Source organism: Mauremys mutica, chromosome 1, assembly GCF_020497125.1.
Source record: "Mauremys mutica isolate MM-2020 ecotype Southern chromosome 1, ASM2049712v1, whole genome shotgun sequence".
NCBI classification, from domain to species: Eukaryota; Metazoa; Chordata; order Testudines; family Geoemydidae; genus Mauremys; species Mauremys mutica.
In genome coordinates, this window is record NC_059072.1 from 209,138,134 (window position 1) to 209,144,921 (window position 6,788).

The 6,788-nt window shown below is 48.4% G+C and overlaps 1 long non-coding RNA gene across 1 annotated transcript; it reads left to right on the plus strand.

Annotated features, from left to right (window-relative positions):
• Window positions 1–2,245: 2,245 nt before the first annotated feature.
• On the plus strand, window positions 2,246–4,869 carry LOC123368259. Its single transcript, XR_006578729.1, has 3 exons — window positions 2,246–2,308; window positions 3,140–3,233; window positions 4,243–4,869. It is a non-coding gene; the product is annotated as an uncharacterized LOC123368259 (long non-coding RNA).
• The last annotated feature ends 1,919 nt before the right edge of the window (window positions 4,870–6,788 follow it).

The window sequence follows — 6,788 nt, forward strand, 5'->3', positions numbered from 1 at the left end:
AGTTGTGGTGCTGGACCCATGCGGGACAGAAACATTGGTGCCTAGTCAGGCAGTGTTGAAGTTGTTGTTTCCGGCGGTGCCGATATTGTCGATGCCAGTGGTATTGATACTGTAGCTGCCAGCCATGCTGCTGTTGGGAGGGTTGGTGCCGGAGCTGTAGGGGGCAACAGTGGTGTTGGCGGTGCCGCTGCCAGTGGTACCGGAATTGCTGCAGGGGTGGGGGGGTGAAGGATGCCAAGGACAAAGACGCCGACCTGGACCTTGGGCCCTGGACCTGACCCTGGTGATACGCCCAGGGTGTCCAAAAGGGCCACTGTGTTGAAGGCTGCCACTGCAGAGGCCACAGTGCCAGGTAGGGCTGGTGGTCACAACGGGATCTGGACCTGCTGCTCCTGGTCCTATTGGAGCCATAGGAGTCCACCTCTGACTCCAAGGTCTCAGAGTAGGACGACCACGGAGGAGCGGTGGTCTGGGCCAGGGCCGGCTTTAAGTGAATTTAAGCATCAAGGAGCACTTGCTTTTCAAAGACATGTCCCTTTGGTATTTATCCTGATGATGATGATGAGGAGGAGGAGTGCCTAGAAGCTCCAACGGAGAAATGGGAAAGGGGAGAGACTCCATTGTGCTAGGCATTCTACGTAGAGTAAGAGAAAGTCTCTGACCTGAAGAAGAGGAAGTTACTCACCTGGTGCAGAAATCATGGTTTTTCGAGATGTGTCCCCCATGGGTGCTCCACTGTAGGTATGTCTGCATCCCTGTGCTTCTGACTGGACATCTTTCGTAGAGGTGTCGTTTGGCCTGCACATGCGCTCTCCCCCTCACATGGTCTGCCTCCAGCCTAACTAGTGCTGTGTGGGCAAACCACCCTCAGTTCCTTCTCTACCGCAGAGTTCCTAATTGACAACTCTGAAGTAAAGGGGAGGAGAGTGGGTTGCAGAGCATCCATAGGGACACATCTTGAAGAACCATAGTTACTGCACAAGGTGAGTAACTTCTTCGTCTTCTTTGAGTAGTGTCCCTATGAGTGTTCTGCTGTTGGTGACTCCTGAGCAGCGCCTACCACTCAGAGGTTGGGACTTCAGAGTCGAATCTGTTATAGATTACAACACTGCTGAGCTGAAAACAGAGTCTCCAATAATCACATAGTGTCCTGTGAAGGTATGTGCAGATGCCCAACTGGCTGCCATTACAGATTTCCAAGACAGGAATATTCTTGAGGAAGGTGACAAGAGGTGGAAACCAACCTTGTGGAGTGTGGGGGGATTCTGGATGGAGGTAACTCCTCACAAACATGACAGTGGTTGATACAGTTAGAAACCCATTTAGAGAGTCTCTTGGCTGATATTGCTGATCTTTCTGCAATGGAGAGGAAAAGCTTAGGAGATTTCCTAAAGGCCTTCATCCTTTCCAGATAAAAGGCCAGGGCTCTTCTAATGTGTAGCATATGTAGTATGGCCTCCCTGTTATCACGGTGAGGCTTAGGGTAAAAGGTTGGGAGATGAATTGTTGGACGATGAATTGGTGAAAAGATGAGGTCATTTTAGGGATGAACTTTTGGTGTGGGCTAAGAGTAAACTTGTCTTTAAAAAATATTGTGAAGGGGTGGGGTGAGGATGTCCTTAGTGCTGCTATCTCCCTTATTCCTCTCACCACAATGATGGTCACCAGGAATGAAGTCTTCATTGACAGGTATGCAAGTGAACAATTGGCCATAGGTTTAAACGGTGGTCTAGTCAGGCTCTTTAACACTAGATTTAGGTTCACGTTGGAGTGTGGTATCTAGGCTGAGCATAGAGACTCACTATGCCCTTGAGGAATATCTTTGTAGTTGGGTGGGCAAAAACAGAGTCTCTCTCTATTCGCTTATGGAAAAACGCGATAGCCCTGATGGCTTGAGATCCAGTATGTAGTCCAACACCATGGGCAGGATGGAACATGCTGGGGTAATTTGTCTGGAATTGCACCAAACCTGAAACCTAGTCCACTTTTGCAGGTAAGTGCGTTGGGTAACCAATTTTTTACTATGTAGTAGCACTTCCTGCACCTCCTCAGAGCAGCAGCTCTCTATGTGTTGGAACCATGAAGGAGCCAAGCCGTGAGCAGAGGATCCGCAGGTTCAGATGGAAAGTTTGTCCTTTGTTCTGAGATAGGAGGTAAGGGTTGGGTTTGAAGGGGGATTTGTGGATATGGTGGGAGCCAGGTGGCAACAATCAGTACATTTGCTTTTGCTCTTTTTAGTTTTTTTCAGGACCTTCAGCAGCAGAGGGAAGGGAAGAAAGTCATATAGGATTCCTTTGTCCCATGGAAGGTGAGCGTCCCTTAACGAGTGTTTCCTGAGGCCGGCTCTAGAGCAATAGAGTGGGCATTTCCTGTTCAGGGAAGCAATGAACAACTTTATTGTCGGGGGCTCCCATTGATAAAATATGCTATGGAGCACTGTTGGGTTCATTTCCCACTCATGGTCATGTGAGAACTTGCAACTGAGACTGTCTGCTGTTATATTCTGTACTCCCAGTAGGCAGGCTGCTGATATTAAGACAGTGTGGTGAATGCACCAGTTCCATAGCTTTAGCTCTTCTGTACACAGGCAGGATGACCTGGCACCCCCTTGACTATTTATGTAATGCTTGCATGCTATATTGTCTGTTATAATTTTTGTGTGCATATTTCTGATCAGTGGAAGAAAGTGAGCTGTTGGTACTGAAAAGACAATGTGCTGGAGGGTCTCACTGTGAGGGCTCACAGTTCTCTTTTTGGAGGTTTTGCATGGGGAATCTGAAGGCTTTTTCCTCAGTTCATGCTCTTTAGAGGTAGAAGGCTGCGGAAATTACTTGCATCGCTGAGAAGACTCAGGACATAGGTCAGTCGCAGGTTGAAAAGTTCCCTCCATAAGAAATAGTTTCAGTTTAGTTCCCATTTTTGGGGGGGGGGGGGATCTGGCTTGTGGAATGTGGGCCTCTGTGAGGCAACATACGCAGCAGGAATGTCCGTCTGTTACTGGTATGGCCTCCCTGCAGGAGAGGCATTTCTTAAACATGGGGGAGCCAGACATGCCCTGCCCTCTGCTGGGGGCAATTTCCAGTGTGTGTGTGAGGGATGGGTGAAGTAAAACTTAATTTTTTTTCCTCTTTTTGAACAGGGAAGAAAAAACTAACGGAAACCCTATAATACTAAGAAGAAAAAGTGAACGAAAATGCCTGAGTTTGCAAAGACCCTGAAACAATAGCTGCAAGGTGTGAATTGTCCCATTAATTTCAAGGGGTACTAAATCAGATGCCCGTGATGATAGTTAATGTTAACATTTAAAGTATTTCCCTGCTTATCAAAGACTGTAAAAAAGGAGAGAAAGTATGAAAATCTAAATCAGCATTTGCCCAAATGGGGGTGGGAAGGTGGTGGGTTATGGAAGATGTATAAATTGAAATGTTTAAGTATTTAACAGCACATGGCATGGTTTCGTTTTCCTGAAAGGGCACTGCTTTCAAAAATTTGTGAAACGCTAAAGTGCGTAAAGGGAGAAAAGTCTCTAAGTTACACTCAGTTCTGGTCTACACTAGAGATATAGGTCGACACAAGGCATCTTACATTGACCTAACTCTATAAGTGTCTATGGTAAAATGTCACTCTCACCGATGTAACTTGCCTGCTACGCCAACTTAATAACTCCACCCCTGAGAGCGCCATAGCGCTTAGGCTTATGTATTTAGGTTGATGCAGTGTCAGTGTAGGCACTGCATTAGTAACATTGACTTTAGTGGCCTCCAGAGCTGTCCCGTCCATAGGACAGACTGAGGCAACCACCCCGGGCCCAGTGCTTCAGAGAGACCCAGGGTCCAGGGTGGCCTGGGAGGTTAGCAGAGGACCTGGCGCCAGCAGCAGCAAGTAACCCTGCCCCAGCCTGCCCCTCTGTCCCACTGGCTCTCAGCATTGCTCAGGGGAGGGGGCGGAAGCTAGAAAAAGAGGCAGGGCGGAGGCTTGGGGTGGAATGGGGGTGGGGAGGGGGCAGGAAGAGGCAGGGCAGGGGCGGGGGCTTGGAGAAAGGGGTGGAGTGGGGGTAGGGCCTGGGGCAGAGAGGAGGGGGGTTGTTCCGGGCCCCACACCCCTCTAGGGATGGCCCTGCCAGGAGGTGTCCTACAATGCCCCATTGTGACTGCTCTGGTCGTCATTTTGACCACCACTGCCTAGCAGCCCTTTCTTTTTAAAGCCCTGCAAATTTTTGAAATTTCATTTCCTGTTTGGTAGGCATGGAGAGCTCACAGAGCAACTGCCCAGCTGACCATGCCAGCTCCACATAGCAAATGTGCTCCTGCATGGATTACACAGGAGGTAGTGGATCTCCCGGGTCTGCGGGAAGAAGAGGATGTGCAGGGACAGCTCCTAACCAGCCATAGAAAGGTTGACATATACAAGCAGATTGCTTAGGGTACAGGGGAGAAGGGATGCAACGGACACTCAGCAGTGCCACATGAAAATCAAGGAGCTGCAGAAGGCATACCAGAAGGCAAGGGAAGCAAAAAACTACTCTGGTGCGGGGGCGCAAACATGCTGCTTCAACAAGGAGCTACATGCCATGCTACTGTGGGGGAGACCACCACCACTGCCAAGAGCCTCATGGATACTTTGGGAGAGATGGAGTCACAGGCCCCCACAATGCATAGTGAGGAGAAGGTGGTGTTGGATGAGGAAGGGGAGAAGTAGGGGGACAGGCAATTAGGGGATCCAGTGGCACGGCGAGCCAGGACCTCTTTCTGACGCCGGAGCAGTTGAGTCACTCCCAATAGTCCAGCACCAGCAAGCCTAACGCAGGGGAAGGAACCTCTGGGTGCGTATGCAGTTTGCTTTGACATTGCAGTACCCTTACCACTCCACCCCAAGGGAGAGTATACACAATCACAGGCACACATACTCTGACATGTGAGAGACACCATTGGTGTATGTGTTTTTGTAATGATAATGATGGTTCTTTCTTCTTCAAAGTTTTCCCCTGGTATTTATACTGTTTCATTCAGTTACAATTATGTTTGTTTGCTTGCTTGTGTTTGGAATAAGAGTCTATTTATGGAAACTTAATTCATCTTTATTAGTTTACAACATATGGTGGCTGGGGCTGACATCATTCAAAGATAATAGTAATAGGTTCATTTGTAACGTTATATAACCACACACAGAGCACTCATTACAATGTTCATACCAGGGTGCTAAAAAGGGCACACAACACCACCAGACATTACCGTGACTCACTATTGAAATGGTCTTTCAAAGCCTCGCTGAGCCATACATCTCCCTATTGAGCTCTTCTTATAGCCCTGGTAACTGGCTACTCAAAATCAGCAGCCAGGTATTCTACCTCCATGCTCCACTATTGTGGAAACTTTCCCCCCTTTGCTTCACATGTATTATGAAGCACTCAGCAGGCAACTATAACCATAGGGATATTTTTTTCACTGAAGTCTAATCTCATGGGTGGACAGGGCCAGAGCCCTTTCAAATCGCGAAAGGCATATTCAAGAGTCATTCTGCACCTGCTGAGCCTGTAGTTGAAGTGCTCCTTACTGCTGTCGAGGTGGCCAGTGTACAGCTTCATGAGCCACAGGAGTAAGGACTAGGCTTGGTCTCCCAGGATCACTATTGGCATTTCAACATCCCCAATAGTAATCTGCAGGTCTGGAAAATCCCTGCTTGCATCTGTCTGAACAGGTCTGTGTTTTTAAAGATGCGTGTATCATGCACCTTCCCTGACCAGCCCACTTTGATGTTGGTAAAACATCCCTGTTGATCCACCATCACTTGCAATGCCATAGGAAAGTAGTTCTTTCTGTTGATGTACTCCACAGCAAGGTGGTCGGGTGCCAAAACAGGGAGGGGTGTACCATATTTTGCCTCATCTGAGTTCAGAAACCCCATTGCTGCAAAACCATTCAGAATGTCCTGCACATTGCCGAGACCCACAGTCCTTTGTAGCAGGATGTGATTAATGGCCCTGGACACTTGCATCACAGCAACCCCCACAACAGATTTCCCAACTCCAAATTGATTCCCAACTGATCAGTAGCAATCTGGCATGGCTAGATTCAACACACTTCTCCACTGTCAGTGCAGATCTTATTTTGGTGTTGCTGAGGTGGAAGGCTGGGGTGAGCTCTGCACACAGTGCCATGAATGTGGCCTTGCACATCCAAAAGTTCTGCAGCCGCTGCTTTTCATCCCAAACCTGCATAACAATGTGATCCCACCACTCAGTGCTTGTTTCTCAGACCCAGAACCAGTGCTCCTCTGTCTGCAGCTGCTCCATGAACACCAACAACCACCTTGAATTGTTTCTCTGTTTGTCAGCAAGGAAGCCTGAAAGGCATCGTCATATCCCTCGTGGTTCCTCTGGCAGCTGTGAAAATACTGAAGGACCAGGTGCGTTGTGTTTGTAATGGTCAGCACAATACTGAAGAGTAGTGCAGGATCCATGCTTCTCACAGAGATGGCAGACATACTGGTTTGTGGGGCTTTTGAAAAGAGGCACAAACATTATGGGATGCAGATAATAGTATGGGAAGGTGCAAACTGCATCACGGGATGTTCAAACCATGATCCCAGTCACCCCTGCATGACTAGTTTGCCCCCAGGAGGCTTTGCAAACTCTCCCCCAAAATACCCTGCTCTAGATGGTGGCAAGTTGCACACTGGGAAAACTATCCATGGTGCACTGCTCTCTGCATTGATGCAAGCGCTGCTAGTAAGGATGTGCACCACTGACACAAGCAATTTAATTACTGCAGCAATTGTATGTTGACCTA